A 27,461-nucleotide genomic window follows, 5' to 3' on the forward strand; every position below is an offset into this window, starting at 1 on the left:
TTTCAACTTATATAATTCAAAATTAAATACGAGTGAGGAAAGTACTGCTCACGTAAGAGCTGTGTACTCTTACTGCAGAATCTTACTGCAACTCACTGTGTTTTCAATTCCATTCTCAAATCTACCAGTTTTCATGCTGCAAAACTAATATTCCTCTTTCCCGTTTTACATTCCCTGGCCTCTCCTTTTTTTTTTTTTTTCTTTTCCTAATCAACCTACTAAATGTGGTAGGCTTTCTTCTTGTTTTTCTTTACGCTTCAGAGCTAATCAGTCTTTAAAATAATCATTTCTTTTTCCAACCATAAATATACCACAGCACAGAAAATGCTAAGTCATAGAAAAAATGCATATTGCAGCTGGAACTTATATTCGGTGCATTAATTAGATCCTTCCTCCAATCTTACGAAAACACAACTGAACCATAAAAGAAAGAACACTACGCTAGCTCAACTAAACATACATCAGTTACTCATCAAGGAGGGACTCTTAAAACTCATATTTTCAATTCTAGTCTCCAACAATAAAAGTACACCCAACAGAGAGCTTAGTATGGTTAGATAGTGCTATTTATTGCTAGTGTGCTCATGCAGGAGGAAACTGAACAAGCCTTTAAAATATTAACTGAAGCAAACTAGACCCCCTGCTGTCCCAAAACAAGCATTTAACAAAGCTGCTTGGGTAAAGGGATAAAGGAGAGAGATAGAGGAAGAATTCTCTCCAAGTGTGGAGAGAATGAGGAACAAAGTACTCTACTGATTGAAAAATAGGAGAGAAGCAATGGAAGATAAAAATAAGAAAAAAAAAAAATAAAGTGATTAAATAACAATGACAGAAGAGGTGTCAGGGCAGAGGAAAACCAGTTTGGAAATGCAAGGCTTGGTTACAAAGCAGTGGTGTAACTCAGCTGCATCGAAGGGCTAAGTCGCAGTAAATGGATGTGTATATTAGCACTTAGTGTGCAATTGATGACTCTTCAGGGGAAGGCAGGAGTTGGGGTGAAAACTTCTCACCTGGGAAACACCTGCTTGCCTAGCACCTGGTTCAGGAGATGCCTGTTTTAGTACAGCTTCTTGCTTTTTTTTGCTTAATCTCCTAAGATGAGAAAGCTTTGGTCAATTTTTTTAATGGTTACTTACTGAACGTCTGTTGGTGGGTCTCCCGCAAAACCAAACAAGTAAGAACACCCTCGCTCCCAGAAATTAAAACCAACTGCTCACATTTGGCAGAGTGATTATTGGGGATCTAGAGAGTTTATTATCCCAAACAAAAGATAGCTGGCACCCGATAGAGCAAAGATATTGTACTAATGCAGTTGTTGAGGGGAAAATTCAGGAATAGCTCATCTAGATATCAGAGCATCAGCGTGAAGGAAGAAGGACAGAATGAGAGGTTATCCAAAGAAAAACCTTGCTGTGACAGCTATGGCCTATTAGACAACAGAGAATCCATTCTGAATTCCTTCACGTCTAATGAGCAAACTCAGCCTTCCTGCAGCTCAATCACAAAAACAGTGGATTGCAAAACAGAATTCTGAGGAAAAGCTACCAAAAGCCTACACCCTATTAGTTACACCTTGTTGCAGGTGTCAACTTGACTGTGATGAATGTCTCAGTGCCTCCTTCGCGTGTAAATCTGAGCCCTCAAACCAGGTTTTCCTACAGGTGAGATCTCTGAAAGGCTCTGACTAGTAAATATTTTTTTTTTTAAAAAAAAATGCCTCTGGTCTTTCCTCCTAGAAAATACAATTGTATAAGCTTCTGTTCAGACTTCTCCTGTAAACCTCGAGTCTTGAATTCTCTGTTTCAAGACAGAAGAATTGAAGAAGTTCATTCCCCTTCCTTCCCATGCAGCAAGGTGCTCTCCTGGGAAATGAGAGATGTGCAGCTGTGGAGGAAAATTAATCTCAGTCTACAGTTTCCTACATACGTCTTCTGAGTGCTAGGTTACTTGGTAAATGAGGGGATGTCAAGACTAATCCTTAGGTCTTAAGAGTGAAATGGGGTCTGCCCTCTGAAAGCTTGTTGTTGTAAGCTTGCCCTTTGAAGAGGGACTTCGTGCTGGGTATCCAGGTAGAAGGACCATCCTTGGAACTGCTGAGTGCCAGATTGAGGCTGTGTTCTTCTCAGTACAATATATGATCTTGTTCTCTTTCTGTGATACCTGCCCGTTTTCTTGACTAGGAGCGTGGGAAAGGGCTTAGGTGCCAGGCATCCAAGTGTTTTGTGTGTTGTTCTGGTCGCTCGTGATACTTGGGGAGCAACAGGCCATATTCGCTTCACGTGAAGCGCAAAAGGGCAGCCATGTTCTGTATATTGTTTGTTTTCCAGCAAGTCGTAGGATATCAACCGTAAAGTGAAACGAGGCCAAATTAATAGATGTGCTTTAAAGCAAATTCAGCTGACGCTGATAAAACTTCTCTGTAGAGACACATAGAAAAAAACCCGAGTTAGTCATCTGAGGGATTAAAGAAGGGCTTGACTCCGTAACCCTTGGTTTATAAACTGCCAGCTGTTAATATCAGAGTTGCCTGTAGCTGCAGAAGGATTTTCTGTCACCACCACTGGAGGAACAACAGATGATGATGTAATCAAAGCGTAAGGACCCAACTCCTAAGATAAAATATGCTTTGTTTGTGTAAGTGGGATCTAGGATCTGTCGTCTTCATTAATGTTATGCAGATGGTGACACCCTAGGAAAGAAGACCCTTGAACTGTATGTGTCCTAAGGTATCTTTAAACTCAGTAAAAGCCATCGTTACTTACTCCTTGTGCCGTACTTCTGTATTATTGGCTGCCAGGTTCCCTTGTGGCTAATTGATTTACTATGTACAGATGTAGTGAAGTTTTTCATGCCTTTGGACGAGATGTTCCTGAACCAGAGGTCAGTTGTGAGATTTGGTGTACCAATCCATTTTTTGTGTAGCAGTATAATAAATTGGCTCTGCTGTTTTAATGTGGGAGAGGAAGTAAATCTCTCCCAGTTGTCCTGTCTGTTGTGGTTTTCCTTCGGACAAACTGTGCATCAGGATAGATGTTCACCTGGAATTTTAGTTGCTTGGATGCCTTTGTGATGGAAAATTGGAGTCTGTGCCACCAGCAGCGCTTCTCTGTGGACCGATAGCTCAGGAAATTCAGGTACAGTTTCAGGTCACCTCTTGCACATCAGAGACTTGTCTGGTTGGGACACCCTGATCTTGTGAGCAGGAAGAGAGTAGGTTCACTCTAAGTGCTCCGTTCCTAATGATGCTGGTTCTGGACGGCCAAAGGAATGGAAAAGCAGTTGTTAGTCCATGGAGTGCCTTGCTGCATTTTCAAATGACAAGGAAAATGTTATCTATTGCATTTGTTAATGAGAGTGTTAATGAAAATTGTTTGATCAAATCTTCTTCAGAGTTTTTGAACTAGGCACGTGCCTCTGGTGTTAATATTCTGAGAGGACCTTGGAACTTGTCATACGTTTAAAGAGTTAAGAGAAGAAGATAAATGGGGTGTGAATTGACAGTTTCAGAAATGGGAAAATGTAAAGCTCTAAGGTATATTTGCTAGTCACTTGTGCTGACCATCTCATTTCCATTCTGGTACTTGCAGAAGCCGGTTGGTCCTTTTTCTACATGAGGTAACGTTAAAAGCATGTCAACATCGAATGAATTAGAGTTGGTTGTTTTACAAACCATATGGTCTAGTTAAATCAGAAAATAAAGGCTTGATGAAGAAATCACTTGGTGAGGGTCTGTACAGGAAGTTATGTGTTGACTATTATACAGGAAATCGGACTAGATAATCAAAGTGGTACTTCTGGCCTCAAAAATATACAAATCTGTCTAATGAAGACTTTTTTTGTGTGTCCATGTTTGATGAGGTAACTGGTGGTTCCTTTGAACTCCCTCAAACTGGGAATAGATCTTAGTTATGTTTTAAATCAAATGGGAATAGCTCTTTTGTATATCAAAGTGCAATGGCAAAAACAAATTTCTGCATTTAAGAGCAAGTAAACACTTATCTGTTTAATTCAAAGACAGGGTTCTTTAAATTTTGCAAGGCAACATTTACAATCGTTTTCTCTCTTCCTTAAGTAGAATATAGTGCTCTTATATATGACATGAAACTTCTCTCTCTCTCTTTCCCTTTGTGTGTGTGTACAGTAATATAGATCAAACAGAATTTAAGGATAAACATGACCAATTTTTTTAAAAAGTTTGTGACATTTCCAGATAAACGCTAGGGTGAATACTTAAATATACCCATTTATGACATTTTTGTTCACTACCACCAGACTACTTGTCCAAGATCATAGTCATCATAAACAAGATCACAAGACTTTAGTTACCATTTGATTCATTTGTTTTCTTTCTGGGACTGTATCCAGTTAGCCTTAAATAAAGTTACTCAGGAATTGGCCTGCTTTATGTATACATATGAATCAAATGGAAGCTGGAGTGCTACGTTTGTGGTCTTGCAGCGGTAGCTCAATGTCGGTGACCAAAAGAAGGGAAAAAATGAAAGTAGAAGACAGTAGAGGTATTGCATTTCTTAAATATTTAGTTGAACACTTAATCTGAAATGGGATTCTCAGGACATGTAAATATCCTGGAAGCATGTTTAATCTTAGTCACTTTATCGTTGTGGATATGAACCCTGAAGCAAAATATTGTCCTTCTTTGAGAAGCTGTGCCTTTTCTTGAAAAATTTAATTTTGCATTTAAAGATATGCATATTAGCTCTGTTTAAGGCTTAGAACAGAACCTTGAATGCTGAAATATACAATTAACTCTTTCTTTGTGTTTTGTCCTAAAAAACCCCCTATAGATTTCAGTAAACTTAGCCAAGACCTGAAGCGTAAGCCAGCTGAGAAGTACTGCTAGTGTAGAATTGAGGAGCTCACTGGTCAACCTAATCTTTTTTGGGTGAATGTAAACTATCTCTAAAAAAAAGAGCATGATGACACAAAAATTATTGAATCCACATTCCTTTTATCTAGCTCTTTCCGTTCAGGATTAGAGCTCAAAAAGCTGTCGAAGTGCTTTCTAATAAGATTTTGAAATTCATGTGGCAATACCACAGGGAGCTCTTTTTGTCTGTGAATTTGCTGGGATATAACTGTTTCCTGATTTCAAATAATTCTTTAGAAGCATTAAGGATCTTAATTTCAGTTCAAGATATAATATTCTCAGATCTCACATTAAAATTGAACGTTAATTTTATCTGACTATGATAGCATGCGGTTACAAAGTGAAAATTTTTTACAACAATCAAAATTTAATACCATGTAATTAGGAGTTTCTTCAGACTGAATTGTGTTTAGTATCAACCCCAAGTTTTATGCTTAGAGGTGTGATGTGCTGTTTATCAAGTCAAACAGTATTGCTGCTACTGAGGTTAATATTGGCAGTAACCTTTCTGTCTCTGTTAGGCGTCGAATTCGATATAGGTCATTCCTCGCAAAATATTTGCAAGCATAACCATGTGAAATACAAACAGTTCAAGGGATTTAGAACTTGTGTTCGACTATTTGCTAAATTTAACATGCGTGCCTCGATGATATACTTCCTGCAGTACTTCCAGAATGGCTGTGCTTTCTTTGAATTTGTGGCTGTGGCTGCCTGTTGGACTTGTTGTCATTCGGTTTACCCAGAGCTAAATGGGTAATCATATTCGTACAATGTGTGCTTATGGAGGTTTGTATTTGTAAATTTGAAATAGGCCACACTACGTCAGTTCTTTCCATTTTAGTAAGTGTGTATCTTTAGATGGTGAAAGAAAGAGTTGGATGTTGAGTGTAAGTACTGTGAATTTTTCAAATCGATAAATAATGGGAATGTGAACTGTTTTGTTTACCACTTTTACAGAAGTTGTCTTGCAATATAAAATCGTAACGGAACAGGTTTTATGACTCCTTCCCAATTTTCATCTATCCCCTTTCTCCTGTTAGTTAATGACGTGGTTTATTTCGATAATAGACAGAAAGCTCTCTCCTATCAGACAAACAAGGCAGGTAAGAAAAATACTCTCCTATGATTCCAGTATCTGCATTAACAGTTCTGCCGATTTTGACAGTGAACTGACCAGAGAGTATTTGCTGAGAGGCCGTGTGGTAACCGACACTCACTCTCCTTCCACAGCTCCTTTAGGTGAGGGTGGATTCGCGTGTCCCCAGACCCGACGGTGTTCTGTCCCAGAGGTGGCTTTCCTGGGTCTTCTAAGTAGCACCTGTGTTTACACAAAAGGAAACGGTGCTCCAAAATTTCACGCACAGATTCGATGTACCCATGAACTATTTGCCATAGACTGTCAACTTCTTAGAGGTACTGTCGACTTCTCTTTGGGTTGTCTCTAAAAATCTTCTAAGTAGTGCAATCAAGGACAATTACTGCATCATTTGTTTGTGTTTATAACATATTAGAGTTTTCTGGGCTTAAGCACTCCAATCCATCCTGATTGCTACCAAGTAATCCTTTGCAGACTTGTAAATCAAAACTGTGGCTGATTTTCAGCAGCGTGATTGTCATGTTTTTGAAACTTTGCTAATTAAAACTTTATGAGCATGCAGTTAAAAAGCAGAGAACATTTTCCCTGCGTTGCAAATGAAAATAAGCCCTGGTAGTCTCAGTAAAAATGAGCCTCCTTTATATTTGCTTTTCTTAAAAAAATAAATGACATTTGGTGGTTTCAGGCTTTCCAAACCATTTACCGCATTTGTCTTTGAAACTTTCTCTTCTGGTTGACTTAACAGCATGAACTTAACAAATCAGATGGCTTAGTTGGACCTCCTAACTATGCTGCAACTTCAGGTGCGACCTTTGTCACTGATTTTGTGTGCTTAGTGAAAACACGTCTCTTAAATAGAAAATTTGGTGTTCTGAAGTATAATATACTGTTTAAAAAAAGGTTTCTAGGATCCAGAACACGAGCGAAAATTACTCAGATGTGTAAAGGCAAGGTTGCTGGAAATCATATTTCTGAATGTAGAATTTGGTATGGTTGAAGAGGTATGGTTGTCTGGAATGTGCAGGAGATACCACAATCTTGATGTGATCATTTCCTTTGTTTGCAGCAACTGAAACTGATGAGGGGTAATAATTCTTTAATTGTGAGATCTAATGATCACTGTTTTCTTCCCCCCCCCCCCTTTTTTTTTTATTCTTTTCCTCCTTGTATATTCTACTAGCTTCAACGTAGACATACATCTGAATTTTAGATGCCTGTAGATTGGTGACGTGAATCTTGTACCTGCTTGTTGCACTAGTGTTCTCTCTCTCTCTCTCTCTGTACTTTCTGTTTATTCCTTGCCTTACTGTCAAACAGCTTGCAATTTTCCTTCTTTTCTCAGGGATTTCCCAGGAAGTATTGCTAGTGTAAATGCTCCAGGGCTACATAAATACGGTATAAATGCTGAAGGACTATAGGGTGTGGCTTAGAAGAAAAGCACGATTCCATGGGTGGGTCACTGAATTAAGGCTTTCTGGGCTTTCTTCTCAGTATTACTGCTGGCTTTTTGGGCATCTCTCCTCGTCTTGCCTGACCTCTAGTTTCTCAGTCACATCTTATCAATGGAGCTGGCAAGCATTTTGAGGTTCTTATTGACAATATTTTATCTTCTGGTAGGCACTGAACAAAGAGAACAGCTTGTGACTCTAAGCCCTGTATCACAGATTTGTTTAGTTCTTACCATAATGGGAATCCCTGCGTATAGTGGAACCTCTATTCCTGTAATAAAACAAATAAGAGTAAAATGAATTTAAATTTTTAGTGCTTTTCCAGCTGAATAATTAGGTTGGTGTAATGTAGGAAGAATATATATAGAGAAAAACATAAATCTGATCACAAAAAAATGGAAAGCAAATCAGAGCAGAAGGCATACTTTGACATTTATTAACATGCAAATTAAAGATAGGATTGCACAGAAGGGGTAGTGCCAGAATGCCAAGCGGCAGTTTCCCAGTATGTGTTATGAGATAGCAGTACTAATTATCAGTTTGTTCAGTGAGAACCATCCAGTCTGGAACTAAGTAGATGGTAGTTCTTTGGAAAACGTGTGTGTGTCACTGCCAAGTGCATTGTCCTAGCTATGCCCTTTGGTAGGTATTAAACTACAGGCTTAATTTCCTAATTTCTCTGTGCTTGACTTTGCATATTTAACATCTATATAATGTATTTTAAATTGTAATTTCAGAGGTTTTTTTGAATGTTACAAACTAGGGAAGGAAGAAGGGATAAATAAAACACTGTGTACACCCTACATAGGTCACTGGCAGGTTTTAAACTTTAGGTTACTGTGTTACCTTGACCACCACAGCAATAAAATGCTGACTGATGGGTGTTTTTCTTTAAGTGTACCTGCCGCTAGAGGGGAATGGAAGCACATGTTTTGCCCCTGGGTTTCACAGCTATTTGCTCAATAGAAAAGTTACGTCCTCATTGCAGAGTCTTGGGTCTTGGAAGAGCCTGTCCTCTCGCGGTTCTGTCTGTTCCTTCTCTTTCCAGTCCGTGTATTCTCCCAAACTTTTGTCTGCTCATCTGTCCCAGAGTCTCTCTTCCATTCCTCTATTGCTCCTTCCCACGAGTTGTCCTCTTGTGTGTCACCTGTGATATCCATTCTTTTGTGTCAACTCTTCTTTCCTTCTGTTTCTGCCATTCTGTCCCCAAAGCCTGTCTCTGCTCTCCTCACCGCCTTGTACTCCCAAAGTCATTCTGTTCTGCACGACTTTCCTGTCCTGTCCCTTCCTTTGCCTCTAAATCAGGCCGCTTTCTCCTGTGTTTCTTGCAGATAAGCACTTGGAAGTGAGACCACAGAGATTTTTTTTCTCTGAATTTTATTCTAGTACTTGATGGTCTGGGATCCTTTGGGAAGCTGGAAAGGCATCAGCGGAGAAAGATGTGGTGAGTCTCTGCAGTCCTGGAGGGTAAAGAGTGCAATCCAGTTGATGTGAGCTGTGTGGGGCTAGAGCATGCTCAGTGCAGAGACCATCTCTGGAGAACTGAATTACCAAACTCTTTCATGTCTCTACTGAGTGACCGAAATTATCAGGATATATCTAACTCTGTTCAAGTTGAGTGGGTTTTAAATGGTATGGGGGAAAAATATGCCTCTGATCTGAGAGGAACGTTGGAGAGGTCCTAGTGCTTCATAATGAAACAGTAATAACAGTGTAATTAATTTGGGTTAAATAAGTCTTTTTAAAGGTGTCTGTTCATACCACCTAAGCTTAGGCACCTAGTTTAAGGATCTAGGTGGGCCCAGTTGCTGTGTGGTTTTTTGTAGTCAGTGATGAAAAAGAAATCCCAGATGATGTTTCAGATTATCTAAGCTGGATTTCTGCTCAGGATAGTCTCTTGGAATAGTATGTCTTTTGGTGTTCACTGTCTGTGGAGCTTAGTGTGAGCAGCCTTCTTGTACAGCCACTTAAATTAGAGGTCTAAAGCGGAGGGGTATGGAAAAAGTGTAACTTTGTTTGGGGTAATAGATATGTCATTTTTTAAAACAAAACAAAAACTGTGTCTTGTATTTCACCACGAGTCAGATAAATATCCGAAAACTGCAGCCCAGTGACTTATGGTTGCTAAACTTGATAAATAAACCTGAATTCCTGTAGTCTTGTAAATAAGAGTTAGCGTTTTCACAACCTCATATACGCTGTTCGCTGTCTCTGGGAAAGAAGCTGCTGGATAATTGATGAAGACAAGTAAGTAAGATCGAAAAGGCGTTTGTAAAAGTTTCCTTTGAACTGTGAAGTTCAACATTTGTCAAGACAGAAGCGATATTAAAAAGAGAGTGGCAGGATCAGCGGTTATTAATCACCTGATCCAGGAATTGTGCCGCTATTTACAAACATCAGAGCGAGTTTTCAGGACACACCTGTCAGGCTGAGATTACCCTCTGGTCAGATTGTACAAATTTAGAAAATAAAACAAGCCTTTTATTGTATGTGTGTGTTTAATGATTAATAAGTTGGCAATAGCGAGCTGTGCCTTACACTGAGCGTATGCCAGAAAGCCCAGGGAAATCAATATTACAATCCATCCATTCATTTCGTCCGCAGAGTTTGCTCACAACGATGCAGCGAGAGATGAGGAATGAAAGGCTTTTATTTTATAACGACCCTCTGTAAAAAGCATTAATTACCTTGATCATGTATAAATAGACCTGTATTTTTCATAAATTTTCTTGACCAAAGTGATTGACCTAAACCCACTTGATCCCAATTAAGAATGACGAGAAGGAAGTGAGTAATATTTTTCTGTGGCTGACATGGTCTACTTCGCTTTATCGTGAAAATAGGCTGTTCCAGGAAAAAAAAAAAAGTATTACCCCAAATAAACCTTAGACATTCTCACATCATGCCTATAAAATAGCTGGTTAAGAGTGATTAATCCCATCTTGAACCTGAATCAGAGAAGTTATGTGATAAAAGAACATGTTTTATAGCTGCTTATGCCTTTCTGAAGTAATTTCACCAAAGAAAAAAATGCTGGGCTGTATAAATACATCGAATTTGAGAGAATTAATATTTACCGAGATCCCAAGCGAAATGAATTGAAAGAGGATCAAAATGCTTTTCTGCAATTATAGTGGTTAAACATAATCTGAATGTCTAAATTGTGTGAATACTTTGAAAAGCAAAAAGGTAACAAGCGCCTTAAGCAGAGCCGTCTTTTAAAGTGGTCTCTAAAGAAAGACAAACATACTTGTTTTAGATGGTTGTTTGCTCCTTGACAAATGAAAATAAAAAGAAGGATGAATTCTGCGTACTTTTGTGTCCAGAAAAGGTTAGGTAACGTTCATTCATTGGAAATTAGCATCTGTTCTATCCTACTCTTGCTTATTTGCAGTGCTGACATGAACAGGATTTTGGAACTAGGGAGAAAGCCATCAGGTATAAATTGAAGTTTGAAACATATTCTATATGCCTTAATAGATGGACCATCGTAAAAGCAAGTTAAATAGGGTGACAGTTTCAACAGTTACATGTCCTTGTATCTGCAGAAATTCAGTTTTGCCTACCCTCTGAGGTGTGTCATGCTTCTAGGTACCAAAGCTTTCTAGGAAAGTCCCAACAGCGTCTCTGTTTCTGTTACTAGATATGCAAACAGCCACCTAAGTTGAAGGCAGCTGCCTGTAATTCCTGCCTAAGTCGTACAGGACTCTCTGTGTACAGCTTTGGTACTTCACACACCTCACCTTCAGGGTTTCATCTGGCAGGCCTACACGGAGCATGACTAAATTTCACACAAAGACAGTTTATGTTTTGGCATTTCAGAACAGTCCCGTGTGGAAGGAGGAGACCCGCGTTACAGTTCCCAGCAGAAATCTGATAGCTCCCCTTCTAGGAGAGTGCTATAACCATTAGGTTATATGTGTTCTAAGATTGCACTCGGATTCTTCTTCTCAAAAAATGAATGTGCAGTGAACAGCAGTGTGAATTTACAGTACCCTTGCTGCTGCCTGCTAGCTCCCCACATGGGAATTAATTTACACATTTCGGCTTCAGTAAGGTGCCTTTTACAAGGCTGCCTTTTATTTCTGCTGCATGGTCTGGTTATATCCACACGGCCTTTGCTAACATCTGATCCTGAGCCGTAACTGAACGATCCCACTGAACTTTGCATCTCCTTACATCACCCCCGGAGGCAGAGGAAAGCCAGCAAACACTGGCGAACTTGTGATTCCTCTGTCCTTCGGGTTAGGCAGCGGTAGATGAAAAAATTGCAAACATGCAGAAACACAGGCACGGTAATTAAAAGGAAGAGAGTTAATAGCTTGTGAAGCTGCCTTTTTGCTCCAAGTGGTCACCTGTGGTTTCAGCTAACCGTTTTGACCTTACGCAGAAAAGGACTAAGAGTTTTCTGAGGGACCTTTTCAAAAGCCCGTGCTGTACAGTAGAGATGGTTAAGTGTGTGAGCTCTTCTACTTACTTCTATTACAAAGTCAAGTAGGATAATTTAAGCATATCGAAGTAGAATATTTGAATCTTGTGGAATGATTTTATTTTCCTTGTATTGAAACAGGAAAAATCAACATTTAACCATGATATGGCTAAAATGGCAATTTCAATAGAAAAAAAAAAAAAAAAATGGAACCTATCCGATCATGTTGGGCAAAATCTAGGGCTCCGTCATTTTGCAAGTCATTCGTATTTGTGAATGGAAGCATAAGAGCCATCTGTTAAGCATTCGGTATTCTAACACATTTTGACTTTAAAGAGTTATATGCTACTGTGAGAAATTAAAATGTTTTAATTATCCCCTTCTGTCTAATCGCTGTACTTCCAGTGAAGCTGCTAAGAACTTCGGCATCTTTTGGAGCGGGTAGGTGGCAATCTACTTTTCTTTTTACTCTGCTGTTGTACACGTACAGGCTTACACAGGCAAAATCAACATTCTGCAGTTACAATGAAGATACAGAACATAACTGTATTGTGGTGTCCCATTTTAGGACCATTACCATACAGCAGTTTTTAATTTTCACACGCCTGTTATTCAGCCAGTCACACTTTTACAGTCTCTTGCCTTCCTATTCTTTCTCCTCTCGTACATTCACGTATTCCTTATAGATGCATCTGAAGAATAATGGTCTACAACGGATGCACAGAGTCCTACCCATCTCAGTGGTAGCTCAACATAATTCAAAGAATTAACATTTAAGACTGCAGTACTTAATGCAGAAACTGTGAACAGCTTCCCATTTTACTAGGGTCTGAACACATTTTCTGCCCTATGATGTGGCAGAAAATCCTGGTGACCTCTGCTACGTGTTCAGCAAGGCCAAAGGGCCCAATGTCTACTTAAGACTCTTTTTTTTTTTTGTATGAGAGAGGGGATATGTGCTTATTTTTTCATCTGCTTTGTGTGTATTCACCCTTGTAGGGGAGGTAACCATGGAGAAGTCAGAAATCTGTCTCTTAGAGCTTGTATTGCAGGGTAATTGTAGCTTGGCATGCGCTTTGCTTGATGATAGATGATTTTCTCTGATGATGGAGCAGGGGACTTTGGCAAAATGCTGAGATAGCTCTGTGGAAGATGATTACTGGGAGTGGCTGCTGGCATGGAAGCTGATGTGACTGACCTCCGTGGCATATCCCAGAAAGCACTGGGAACTATTCAGAGATGATGGTGGCTGTCCTACAGGAGGTGGGTAATAGTCAGGGTTGCGTTAGGTGGGTCAGACTGGAAAGGCGGTAGAGTTCCCTTGGCGCGTGGTGACCGTCAAAGATAAACAGTGGGTGGCAGTCTGTTAGACCTTGTGCTCAGGGCCAGCCCTCGGAAAGGATCCAGAAATGCGCTGGTGGCCTGTGGGGTTTGGCAGAAGGTACAGAGTCCTGTGAGTGTTTATGTATAAAGGGACCCTGCTGAGGAGTTGTCCTCGTCCGCTTGAATTGGACTGAAAGATTTGGATATGTACCAGTCTGGCTTACAGAGGAGGGTAAAGGAGTCTTGTATCTGCTTTACCTCATAGTGCCTGGAAAATACACGGTTAAGTGGCTTTCGGTTGAAATTCAAGTATTTCAGTGCCCGTGTCATCTTTTCTTCTGTTGTCAGAATCAATGTGGGATGTGATGATTTAGGAAATAGCAGCAAATACTGTGGTTAAAATGTTTCTAGGCTTCAGTATAGGCTCTGCAACAGATCATAAATGTCATGATCACATATCAAGTATTCCAAAATAGCAGATTATTTTAAGAAGTAATATCAGATCATGTATTTGGAGATCAGTGCTTGCCCAAAAGAAAAAAAAAAAAAAAAAAAAAAAAAAGACATGCTCATGGCTGACCTTCCAAATTCTCATATGTAAATGTCATATGAATAATGTTCCTTGCATGGATAATCTCAAGAATGACTCCTCCATTGTAATTTGCTGCCACACACTAATGCCAAAATTTATTGTTTAAACTGGGATTATTTTCACAGTGAAGCCGAGTTAGTCCCTAGCTGTGTGTCACCACATCTGGCTCCTGGCATCTCCGCGCTTCGGCATCGCCCAGAGCTGGAGGGGGCAATACGCCTTCCCCGAGGGGTACGCGGCCCGCAGGGAGGCCACGGCCCAGCAGGGTCATGCTGCCCCGCGCGAGCTCCATCTCCTCGGCTGGGGCGGGTGGGGAGAGCTCCCCTCAGCTGCAACGGGCGCCGTGACACACGGTCAGCACGGAGGGCGGCAGGGCTTGGAAAGCACTCAGCGGGGCGTGGGTGTTGGTCACCCCGAGGTAATGAAGTACATAACCCTCCCCTCCTACTCCTCCTTGGAAGGTTGACCTAAATATTTTAGAAGAGGGGAGCGCGTGGGCAGGAAGATGGTGTACAGAAAGTCTGAACAGACTGGTAGCGCTGCCCCCACGCTCCTTGCGTGGCAGCGTCGCACCCCTCTGCCCCCGTGGTTTCCGTTGGTGGGAATTCTGCAACTCTGGTGAACGCGGCCAACAAAGACAAATTAAGAGAGAGGAGAATTTTGCCCGCAGCTATGGAAGAAGAGAGTTACGTCTTGTTGTTTTAGCGCTGTGGGAAGCCACAGTGGTACATATGGCATGTTAACGTTAGGGTGTTTTATTGTATCGCTCTCTCATGCTGTGTTCATTTGTAGGGACAACATGACTTCCATAATATTTATTTTAGGGTCATTTTATTACTTTAATAATGCAGATTTAGATTGTAATTAAAGCCTGTATGATTTGTTTTAATAGCTTGCAGCTTCATCCAGCATATGTTTTGATATTATAAAACTGCTTCAATAGACAATGAATTCATTTGTCCCTTTTACTTATTAAAATGCATGTGTACTTCATCAGGTTTAGTCTTTGTGGATTTTATGAGCGTGGAATTAAATAATAAAGTCACATAGACACATGAGAAATTTGGAGCTTGATTGATTATGACTGCCCTTGTGAAAGAAAGAACTGAGAAAACGAGTAATCATAATTGTATTTAATATTAGAATAATAACGTTTTGCATATTTAACCACATCTTAGGAATTATTCTACTACTGAGTCATGTAGGATTGTTAAAATAAATGGCTGACCAGAATGAATTTATATAGTATTGTGGATTTCATGCTTTTTTCTTAATAGTACTATAGATGAAGTTCTTCCCTTTTAAAACTGCACCTTTCAATTAAATTTAATTGTTCCTTCTTTCATTGTTTTGTAAGTGGCATTCTCTGTCTTCTGACATAATCCTTACTGTCCTTTAGCACACTTTATACAAAGGAACAGTTTTGCTTCCCTTTCATTAATTTCCAGTATTTTCTGACAATGAGCTTGTGTTGTCCACATTGTCTGCTACAAAGATTATTTTTACTTCTAGTTCCTTTAAAGTGTTTCTCTTGTAACAGAACCCAGACCCATGAGGCGGTGAACATTTCCGATGAGGAATCAGGTACCTTTAACATTATGGGACTGCAAAGTGTACTCCTAAACAGCTGAAGCAATATTTGGTGAGGATTTAATATACTGTATTATGACACCTAAATGTCCTGCACCAAGCCAAAGCCCCCTTAATCAATTTTGTTTTCTGTCTATATTTTACAGAGAAGAGAACTGGAAAAGCGTTGAACTAGTGGGTTTTTCATTTCCTCGGTCCCTCTCTATCCCTCTTTACCGTGTTGTGGGTTGTTTGGGGTTTTTTTTGGTTTGGGTTGGGTTTTTTTATGTTAGAGAAAGAATGAGGGAATCCTGTCTTGTTCCTTTTTTTGTTTTAGTAGTGATCATTCTCACACACTCTTTTGTATCCCAACGTGAACATCAGTGGTAGCCACCAACTACTTTCTTACCGTGGAACATCTTACATATCAAAAGGTCTCATGAGGTAATTACCATCATCTCCAAAACTGAGAGTGTAGATATTTGGAAGCTCTATCTGCTTATTGGTTGAAAATCCTAGATCAAATGATCTTGAATTTTGGGATTGGTAGAATCAGAATCCAAGTTTGAGGTTTATATAGTCAGTGCTTTTTATCTGTCACCTATACTTACCCATAAATTCCTCTTGTATATTACCAAGGAACTAAAAGACTTTCTATGTCGTTTTGTTTTCATGTCATGGTAGACAAATTGAGAAATTTTTTAATGCATTTGAACTGGGTAAATTAAAAAAAAAAAAAGTATAATTAACATACAGTTTAAACCTTCAAATGTTTTACTACAGTCTTCTGAGGATAATCAGGTTATCCCCCTACAAACACAGGCATTTATTCTTAAAGTTATTCTCAGAATGGTTCTTAAATAGACTACTCTTGATTGCCAACCCATGCGTGTGCTGCTCTAAAAAGAGGTATCAGCTCTGAACCACCTTAAACAAGATTTAAAGTGAATATTTTTAATACTTTGCTGAGTCAGGGCCTAAAACTGTTACTGCTCAGGTATATTCAATGCTATTAATCTGTATAGCTATTCAAATAGCTTAAGAGTTGGAGGGAAATTAAACCTCCCAAATCCAGAGGCTCATGTGGTATAACCAGTCAGAACAAAAAAAAAGTGAGGAGGTGGTGTTTCGTGGTTGGTGACTGTGAATTTGGAGTCTACCACAGAGATCTGGCAGTAGAAGTCTTCATTGAAGGAACTTCTACACTCCCTGGGAAGTGTGGGATTTAGTACTATCATTGGTATGCTAAAATTTAAATATTCTTCTCCATTTAGTTTTAAGATGCATTAGAAATAGATTATGAGAAGTATTTTATGACATGATTATCTGTCATAAGAAGTGACTGGATTCAGTAACTCCAGAGGCCTTTCTGATTTCTGTGTTTCTAAGGAGGAAATATATTGCAGAGCAAATCATCCTGCCCTCCTCATGCTGCTCTTCGCTAGGTTTGACATGGAAAAAAAGAAGTAAAAAGGAACCTTTGTTTGTTTTGCCACTGGATTTATTGGAGTCTGGGCAGATGGTGGGGTTAAATCACTAGTAGCCTTATAGGTGCCATCCAGTTTGGAAGGTAAATGGTTACTGTTGGGGCACTCAGTTTTGAGGAAAGGGCTTATTTCCAAGGCAGTCTTTTCTAAAATCTGAGCTGGAGCTTGGGCTTCTAGTTTAGACACATCTCAGATCTAACTGTGTTACTTGTAGCTGTGTCATAGTGATAGAAAATAAACCCGTGGGGGTGGGTTTTAATATTATTTTTTTTCACTTATTTTAAAATTATTTTTTTAACTTTTTTTTTTTTTTTCCCAGAAGCAAGAGTGAGGAACCAGTTTGAGCCGCTGGCTATCAGTCAGAATGGTTACTGTGCTAATGAAAATTTGGAACGCCATTGCAAACTGGAGTGCTTGGCAGAAGCAGGAATGTCTCTGTGCTGTTTATGAGGTATATAAAAAAGGTCAGTGTTACTTTATGGATTTTTAGCCTTAGCAGAATTCTCTTTTTTTATGATTTACTTTTCCTTGTTTTCTAACAACCATGATTTTTTGTTCTGGATACGGAATGTAGCTTTTTTGATTGGTTGGTGTGTTGTTGGAAAATACATTGTGTTTCTAAATTCCAGACACATTTTGATTGTGTTATTAAGAAAACATTGCTCCTGGAATAATAAATGGTGGGGATATTTTAAGCAGTTGTCCTACATTTTCTAAATCTGCAAAACAAAGAATCAGAACAATAAAAGAATGATCAAGGCAGCATTTCTTTTGTTCTAACAGGCAGGTCATCGGTTGGCCTATTGGCAAAACTCCATTCATTGTGATGGACCTACATGGATTTCCAGAAGTTGCAGATTTGGACAGTAACTTCTTAAGTGTTTCAGAATCCTTGGCTTCTCATCTGGCACTGCCAACATTACCAGTTACGGGGTCATTTTTGTGATGCTAACTTGCCCCTCTATAAATAAAGGGAAGAAAATGATTTTTTTTTTTAGGCCACTGGACAATGGCATTGGCCAGTATGAGGCAGCATAAGATAGTGAGTTAAGACTCTGGATGTGCTAGAAATAGACTGAGCCCTACATCAAATATAGGTAGTTTGTTCCTCAAGTGAAATACACATGTTTTAAGTGCAGTATTCAGTTGGGAAGGGGATGATGTCTCACATTTGAAAAAATAGAAGTCTTACAGTTTGGACTCACATTTTTTTCTTTATCTTCTTAGCAACTATTTAGAATGGAAAAAAAAAAAAAATCCTGAGGTGCTATTTTGCCCTACAAGGTGCTTAAATTTTGGGAGGCATTGATACATTCTGAAATGCAGAGCCGTATATGCGGTGTCAAGTATAGCCCAAGAGCTGCGAAGTGTTGGTGGTTTCATAAGATTGCATTCTCTTTTGTTCCGATTCCCCCAAAGAAATCTACTTACTCCTGTTTTACTAGCGACTTTTTTTCTAGGTACAGAACTGAATGTTGAGGCGCACAATTAAAACCCATTGATTTAAACGACGTCTTATTATTTTAATAGTTGAGTGACTGTGCTCCCCCTGTGTGGCCTACAGTACATAGGTATAACACGGTAAGAGCAGCTGTGAAAACAGTCTGCCTTCCCTGTGTTTAGATACCTATCTGTGGCTAGGGAGCAACAGAGGAAGTCAAAACTCCCAGAATATAATGAGGGTAGGGAATGTACAGTCGGCGCATTTCTTCCAAATCTTGCTAAGTGAAGCAGTTTGAAGACTTGTCCTTTTGTCCTGCCAAGTTTACCAACCTGAACTTTCTCAGACAGATTATGTGTGCTTAATCTCAGTCTTTCAAAAGCAGGCCCCTCCGCTGCTCTGAGGTTGTGGCTCAGAACTTAAATCGGCCTCCCACAGAAGTTGGTGGGATTTAGCCCCTACAGAGGCATGGGTAGCAGGGTTAAATATGAAGAACGCTGCTGGTTCCTTAAGGAATATGTTGAGTTTCTAATGTCTGTGAATTAGCTCCTGAATGTGCAGTAGATACAGAAAACAGTTTTCAGACTTAAATTAGGAGATAGGCTAAAGTTATGCACCTGATTCAGTAGAGGATTTAGTAGAAGGCAATCAGGTTAATCAAGATTTGAAAAACATAAAGTGTAGATTTTCTTTACAGTGCTAAAGTACCCTTTCCAGAGCAACCATTTCTGGAAAAAGGCTTTCCTTTTGTTTTCCTCCAACGGTATATTTGGGCTTTTTGAGACAAGGGATCACTCTGGAAAAACTACAAAGTTGACCACAACTTTGACAACTGAGTATACAGATTATTTCTTACAAGGTTCTGCTGCTTTTTGTGAATCGGGCATTGGAGAAATCCCTTAAAATCATCCTCTGGTCCTTAGACTAAGAACGGTGTGACACAGACATCCTGGTGGGATTTCGGTCATCTGATGTGGATGTTAAATAAGGTGTCAGCAGAGTATGCAGACTCCCCTTTAGAGAGGAGCTGTTGTCAGTACCTGCCTGGAGATGAATGAACAGATCATCCAGACATTTTGGCATTTGTCATCCCCTGGGACAGTTACAGCGTGTTTGCATTTACTGTTCTAGCCATTTGAAAAAAGGCTGCTGCTGTTCTCTAATTCACAGCCTATTTATTGCTAGGGGAAGTTATGTATTCTCTTTTCATTTATTTTAATTTATGGCATTAGAAGCAGTAGCAAGGCCTATAAAACAGGAAAAATCTTAAATAAACTCCACAGCAGGTTGGTGAGCTGTTTCAGGGTCCCAGTTTTCTTCCGTGCATTGTAAGTAGCTACTCAAACTACAGAATTTTGGTACGTTCTATGTTATTTTCTCTCTCAAGCTGCAGATGCGCCTCAAGACACTGTCATCTTTGCAGTTGGACCTATTGCCTGTGCAGTTGGACTAGATGACCACTGTAGGTCCCTTCTGCTGAACTGTTCTGTTCTATCCTATCTTCTCTCCTAGGTGGTGGCGTTCCTTCTCTTGACTGACTCCTTTTCTCCCAAGTTATGGGCTTGATTGTCAGTCACTTTAGTCTTTCCATCATCATAATTTTCTTACTGTAATAATGTCTTGAAACCCTAATTGGGATAAAGCCCTACTGTGGTAAAGAGAAAATTAGAGGAGAAGCCAATGGTTGATACCTGGAGCAGACAGAATAAGTTGGAAACGAATTGGATTGAACAGGTGAGAGGGCAACCTGTATGGAATTGTAATTCTTCTGGACCTGTCTACTGGCATCTTTACTGGTGCTCCCAGTTTGCCTTACCTTCTTCTGCCTTGCTACTCTGCTAGTGTTGTGTTTCTTCAATAGCTACTTTTGTAACTTCCCTGTATTTTAAGAAGTTCCCATTTACTGAACGGCTTCTCGGTCACTTGGTTACCTTTTAATATAATTCCCAATTCTCATTGCAAGTTTATAGTTTGGTAACGATTATTTCAAAGATTTTCCAAGCTCCGCAATCTTTTGGCTTTGTTTAAAACAAAACCAAACCAAAGCCCAAAAAACTCCAACAAACAAACAAAAACCCGAAACAAAATGGGCGAAACACCCAGAAAACAACTCAAACCCTTTTGCTCCAACAAATAGACGTGTTGAGAGAAATCTCTTATGACTATGTCAGCCAGAGGATAACCAAAAGCTTTTCTGTGTTACCTTGCTGAGGAGTTAAATACAACAATTTTCAAACCATAGGGATTGGCTTCTTACTAGGCCGATCTCACTGTATTTTTTGGTGCTTGTTTGCTGATTTTTAGATTAAGTACTACTTTTCAATAGCTTGATATTTCCCATGTCCTTATCACCATAAGATGATATGGATGTACTTTAAAGGTTGCTACCTGATATCTTGAGAACATGGTGAGGTAAATCATCTGATGGTATTTGCTTTGTAAAAATTACAGCAGCGCAATGTCTTGGAGAACACTGTCTGAGTAACTGCAGAATGACCTCCACATTTAATTAGCAGACTGATCTGGTACTTGGAGGGTTAACACAACACAGAAAGGATCATCTTAGCCTTAAAATGGGAGGGTGTCTGCACCATTCTAGATAAGATGCAAGGGGCTGAACCAATTATCTTGTCACTGGGTGTTGAAAATCAGTGTGTTTAGGGGTATGAATTGCCTTGAGTTGTTGGCTGCGTAATTTGTGATTACTTTTTTTTGTCCTTTGCTTCAGTTGTTTTAAACACACAGATCCACAAAGGTTTGCGAGATTTATATTCGTTTTCATCTCTTCTTCTTCCCCCCGATGCCTGCCTTGTTCTTGTCCTTGTATGCTGCCGTGAAAACCGCTACGTTAGCGCGTCGCGTAACGTGTATATAGCACATAACACACGCTTTCAGCAGATGAAGCAATCGGCAACATCTTTACTCCCTGCAACCTTGCTAGCCAAGGCTCCATTTGGCTCGTTGTGTCCAAGTCGGTGTTCCCTCATCCCCTCGGTATTCGTGTTTGAAAAACACAGAAGCTGATTTTAGAAACACTAAAGCCAATGAGAACGGCAAGAGCGCCGCACCTCTGGGATTGCAGCCCACATCCCCTTTGTTTTGAGTGTAGGATGGATCCTAAATGAGAAACCTTTTGTATTTTGGAAACTAAGAAGGAGCTGAAGCAGATTTCTTCATACTTGGCAAAACCAGAATTGCTCTTGATGGAGACCAAGCATGGAAAGTTCTAGTCTGAGAGGATTATTTTTGTCAAAGTTATGACAAGTCTGAACATACAGTTTTGCCTAGAAGTCCCTCTCGTTTTACTGTCTACAGTGACAGTAGAATACATTTATGCAAAAAATAAAATATGAGAAGTTAGATTTATATTCACCAAACAATTACTAGTAAGCAAAAACCAAAACCAGATCAGCATAATGATGTTTTTGTCAAGCGTAACAATTTTGGTTTGGCCCAAATGCACAGATACAGATTTGGACTTTCTGTCACAAGTTGCCAAACATTTGCTTTCATTTAGATCTGTGTAGTTGTGCATGTGTGTATTGACAAAGGGGATTTGACTCCAAGAAGAACAGAGGTATGATCCAACTCCCAACACAGATCCTTCCATTGACTTCACTGGGAGTTGGATGAGAACCTTAGTGAAAATGTTCAAAAGAGAGTGTCCAGAGTTAAATTATCAGTTCTTCATCCAGCTCTCATTGAAATCAATTAAATCTTTCCATTAACTTCAATCATTCTTGGATCTAGTTTTAAAACACAATTATTTTTTTTTAATAATGGGACGTATGGAGGCTATTCTGTTAAGTGCATTTTGAACAGATGAGGGCACGAGAATTTAAGGCCAGAGGGCTGAAAGCCAATATTAACTGAATACAAACGATTAGAGGTTAGAAAAATGCAAAATTAGCTACTTTTAAAAGGACATGATTGTTGAAATAAATCAGAAGTCTTCATTCGCTTTAAGCCATTTGTAGCGTTTAAAGAGGATTGAACTGCGGCCGCATCTTTGTTGGTTCTGGTTCAGAAAGGCAGCCCCATTCAGACAGCAGTTAAGCTATGCAACTTAAGTGTCTGCGTAACTCCTTTCTTAAGGAGAGGTGGAATTAAACACATGCTTTAGTGATTTCCTGACCTGGGGCTTTTATTTTCCTTCTGTGAATATTAGTGAAAGTACCTTTTTGTTCATAAGAACACTCATGAAAAGCACATTTTGAGCCCCTGGCTCAGATTTGCTTAATCTAATCAAGGAAGAGAAAGTCACATGGTGTATATTAGGTAACCAGTTGCACAATTTGTGGGTGACCATTAAATCATTTCGGATAGTGAGAATTGTAATAACTTGCAGTGTGCTCTCAGATAATTCATAAACATAATAGAGAGCTGTTCTCTAGTTCTGGATGCTCTCTCAGTGAGGAACATTGCAAGATAGGGAATATTTGTTGCTAGGAAATAGAAACACCTGAAGGAAACTTCAGATGAACTGTTTTCTCGTAAGACAAAACAAAAACATAATTTCCTCCAAATGTGGGAAGAGCTTCCATTGTCTGCATTGCTCAGAGGTTTTCTGACTGAGAAGAAATCCATCCAGGCTAATGAGACTTGTAAAAAGTTGTGCTTAAAGTACACCTGTGGAAATTACAAAAGAACAACCCTCACAGATACCTGCAGGTACCTGTCAAACAGTATTACCAATTATATTTGTGCAAGCTGAGATGAATACAGCATTTGTGTGACACAAGTGCCTATTTGTGACACGCCTTTGAGAACACATGGGAAAGGATTTTTTATGATTATGTACATATTCCATATGTTTTACTTAGACAAACTTTTGAGCGAAGACTTCGGGGTCAAGTGACCTAATTTATTTGTAAACTAAGCTATCTCATCTGGCTCAGAGTCTTTTTATCATATGGTGTAAGTCAAATAAACTCATCTGCTGCTCAGGCTTACAATTATAGGGAGTTTTCAACTCAACAGTTAAACATGAGCTCTGGTCAGGAGAGGGCCATAATGGAGCAGAGACGCTATAGAAGAGTGCTTCGAGCCCCAGAACTCAGAGCCATGAGATTACTCATTTTTCGTTCTTCTGAAGGAAGTTCTTAGCTCAGTTTACTTCACCTGGCTGTAGCTGATGCCAACCTGGCATCCAGAATCCATAAACACCCTGAAAAAGTGGTAGTTCCAGGAGCTGTTAACTGGCCCAAGCATCTGTGTGCGTCTGTCGTAAAAGGGTTCTCTGTGTTACTGTGGAAAAGCACTTGGTAGCGTGAAGCAGCTGTGTCTTACCCCACACATCTCTCCAGGGCAATGCCCACATCCCTGTTCCCGGCACCTTTGTACCACAGCAGAATGGTGTGAGGGGGAACCCCCGTATCAGCAGTCTCTGTCCTGTCAGCTCTGACCTCACGTTTGCCAGGAGGGGTTTCCTCCAAGCAGAGGAGTTAACGCAAAAGCTGATGTTATGGCAGAACGTAGAATAGACTGAGGACACAGAGGCATAAAGACACTGATTTCCTTTTTTGTTTTGCTTCTGCCTAGAGTCCTGCCTGTGAACTATCTGAACTGCTCCTTCTACACCCTTGTGAGCAGAGAAAAATACTGTCTTTGTTCTCTGTTCAGCAGACGTCAGTTCGCCCAGTGTTTTGGAAAGAGGAGCTTGTAGTTTGCTTGAGGCAGGTGGCAGGGTACTTCCTTTTGCTACGAGGCAGTCTGGGTGCACTTGACAACTTCTACTGACTCCAGCAGTGGGATGGTAACTACTGGGACCAGCTATGGTTACTGAATCAAGTATGTTGATTGAAGAGCCTGGCTAGATGTAAAGGCCGTGTTATGCAGGATCCACTGAAGAGCATTCTGTAGTCTTTCTTCTACTCAATCCAGTATTTTTTTCCCCAAGGTCTGCAATTTCACATTAGTCTTGCAGCTACAAGGGATATTCAGCCAGGACTTCTCTGAAGTTCTGTCTCAGTTCAGAAAGAATAATCTCCAGTTAATCCCTATGAAGGGTGAGGTGTCTTTCGAAGACTTACAGCCAGCCACTACAATAGGCAGGCATTGGGACATAGTGGACTTCAGGTTCCTGATCTTGGGCCGTTCTTCTCGACTGCTCAGAAACCAGACGTTTACATCCTTGTCTGCTGGGGAACAGAGTTGCATATGGAGGCCACGCATTTTACTTTACGTTTCTCTTTGGACATTTTAACATGTACCCTGTTAAAGAGCGTCATAGCCTATACAGAGTCTGGAATGAGACACGTCTATGTTTGGCCCTTTACCAAAAAAGTTGGGTACTGCTGCTCTATAAATGCGTTAAAAGGGCTTGCATGCTAGACTCCCTCCGGAGCTAAGGAGATTGCAAATCTCAACATGCTGTAGGTACTGTGTGTGTTTCTTTGACCTTCTGTGACACGCGTCTCTCTTTGGATGGAGTATGAGGGAGGGGGCATGTGCTCTTACAGCGTGCTCCCATACTGCTCGATGTAGGAAGAGGCAACGATGCTGACCGTGGACAGACTAGCTAGAAAATTGTAGTGAACTGAGCCCAGTTCACTGAGTGGAGGGATTTCACCTCCGTTAATTCTTGAAGGATTAAGATAGGATCCTGTTGCTTTAAAGTGCAAGAGAGGCAGAGCATGATTTGAGACTGGAGATGGAAGGAGATGTGGTGTGTTGTGGTATGCTTTCACTAAAGTGCCTCAATCTGACCCTAAAAATGTGGAGCTGTATTATCCAGTGGCTAGAACAGCGACCAGGTTGAGCTAACTCCTGCCAGCCTTGCAAATTGAAGCAGATTCCATCCGAAAAAATTCATCTGGGGCAGAAATAAAAGCTGTTCCTGGGAAACACAGTTTTATGGACAGAATTATGTGCTTTTTTAGCTAAATAAAGACACAATGTTTCAGAATTACAGCAACTGAGCAAAAGTCATCTACAGTAGACTGCATTGTCATCTCTATTTCAGTAGACAAAAGATGATTAATCATTTATCCCCCCTCTTCAATGAAAAGTTTGCTTTTGAACCAGCTTGGTTTTGCTGATGTCGCAGAGTTCAATGAGCAGGCATTTAGCTCCTTTCTCTGTACATCTCATAGCATAACTTCAGTCTAATGTAACAACAATGTTGTGATACAGATGTCTGAAGGATGCTAAACTATGTGATATGTTGCGTGTTTGGTTTAGCAGGCCGTGATGCCACTGATGCAGGCGCGGATTTGATTCCTCTGTGACCAGTTTTTTTTATCTGTGATATTGATATTTTTATCCATGACCAGCTGTATAATCTAAGGGCAAAGTATCAAAACCAGGCAGAGATGAGGAATGTGAATACTTTGGCACAAGCAACTCTGAGGGACAAATCCTCAGAGCATGTGAACTTGCTTACTTCTCTCTACTAGCTATAGATCTCACCTAGGATATGCCCAGTCTAGTTTGTGAATTTTAAAGTGCATAAATAGGTAATTTGCTTTCCAGCATAACCTGCCTTCACGTGCTCTGTGTTTATTTCGCAACAATAAGCGGATGCTTTGTGCCTCCAACTGTGCAACAGTCTCTAAAACTTGTCTCCATTTATTTTCTTTTTGTAATTGTAGTCATTAAGATCATGGGGATTTTTCTTTTCTGCTTTTGCTAGATTCAGTATGCTAAGTGTGGAATACTCTGTGCAGAGGAAAATTCTTTTCCTTGAAGCATGAAGCGAGCACTAGAAATGACCTCTGTCATTTACATGCTTATGAAATAAAACAAAGGAAAAGCATGCTTTTCCTTTATTTGGTGGAGGAAGCAGCAGTTTTGACTCCATCTTCAGTCTTCTGGAGAATTAGTCTTCTTGGGGAATGTGCCGGTTTTTGTGATTTGTGCTTTTACTTCCCATTAGTGACTGGCTATATGTGTGAGGGCTTCCTTTTCTTTAGTGAAAATACGGAAGAGTTTACGTATTTTTTTTGTTTTAATTACCTACTTAGCTTTGAATTTAGGGAGAACAGAAGAAAAAAACCCTTTGAAAAATCCTACAATTCCAGCTCTGTTTATTACTCTGTTTATCAGCATATTGCAAGAAGGAAAAAATGAAACATCTGAAACTGTGCAGAGAACAGAGGCCCAGATCCTCGCAGGTATCCGACAGGTAAATCTTATGGATTTCATTAGGTGCCTGGCTTATCCTCGTTTGAACAACAAAGCTGAAGACCTCGATGAAAAATACACAATTTATTTGACAGTCTTTTGTGTTGGTGGATGAAAAACTGAGTATGAGCCAGCAGTGCGCTCTCGCAGCCAAGAAAGCCAATGGTATCCTGGGCTGCATCAAAAGAAGCGTGGCCAGCAGGTTGAGGGTGGTGATTCTCCCCTTCTGCTGTGGTGAGACCTCACCTGGAGTGTGCTGTGTCTAGCTTTGGGGTCCCCAGCACAGGAGAGACATGGAGGTGCTCGAGTGGCCCCAGAGGAGGGCCACAAAGATGCTCAGGGGGCTGGAGCAGCTCCCCTGTGAGGACAGGCTGAGAGAGTTGGGGGTGTTCAGCCTGGAGAAGAGAAGGCTCCAGGGAGACCTTAGAGCGGCTTCCAGTGCTGAAAGGGGGTCCTACAGGAAGGGTGGGGGGAAATCTTTATCAGGGAGGGTAGTGGTAGGATGCGAGGGGTAATGGTTTCAAACTGAAAGGGGTTATTAGATGAGATATTGGGAAGCAATTCTTCCCTGTGAGGGTGGTGAGGCACTGGCACAGGTTGCCCAGAGAAGCTGTGGCTGCCCCCTCCCTGGCAGTGCTCAAGGCCAGGCTGGATGGGGCTGGGAGCAACCTGGTCTGGTGGAAGGTGGACCTAGGTGGTCTTTAAGGTCCCTTCCAACCCAAACATTTCTGTAGTTCTATGATTGTTTTTTAATTTCTCTGCGTTCCATGGCATCTAGCCAGGACTGGTGTTTTCAGTGGGAAATGTTACAAGTACATCCGTGCATATTTACACTTTTAGTGCTTGTCCTTTATGAAGGCACCTACTTTAAATGTGTGGATTTTTTTCCTGTTGCTTGTATGTGATGGCACTAATTTGAAATGTAAGATTCCACCAGCTCCCTAAGTTCTGAATACTCTTAATGGAAACCACTCCCTTACAGAAGGTCAACAAATAAAATCTGTGAGTTTTATTGAAGAAAGGTGTTAATATTCAATAACAGGAAAAAAAATAAAAATCTTTGC

This window comes from Leptosomus discolor, chromosome 4 (assembly GCF_034619465.1).
Source record: "Leptosomus discolor isolate bLepDis1 chromosome 4, bLepDis1.hap2, whole genome shotgun sequence".
NCBI lineage: Eukaryota > Metazoa > Chordata > Aves > Leptosomiformes > Leptosomidae > Leptosomus > Leptosomus discolor.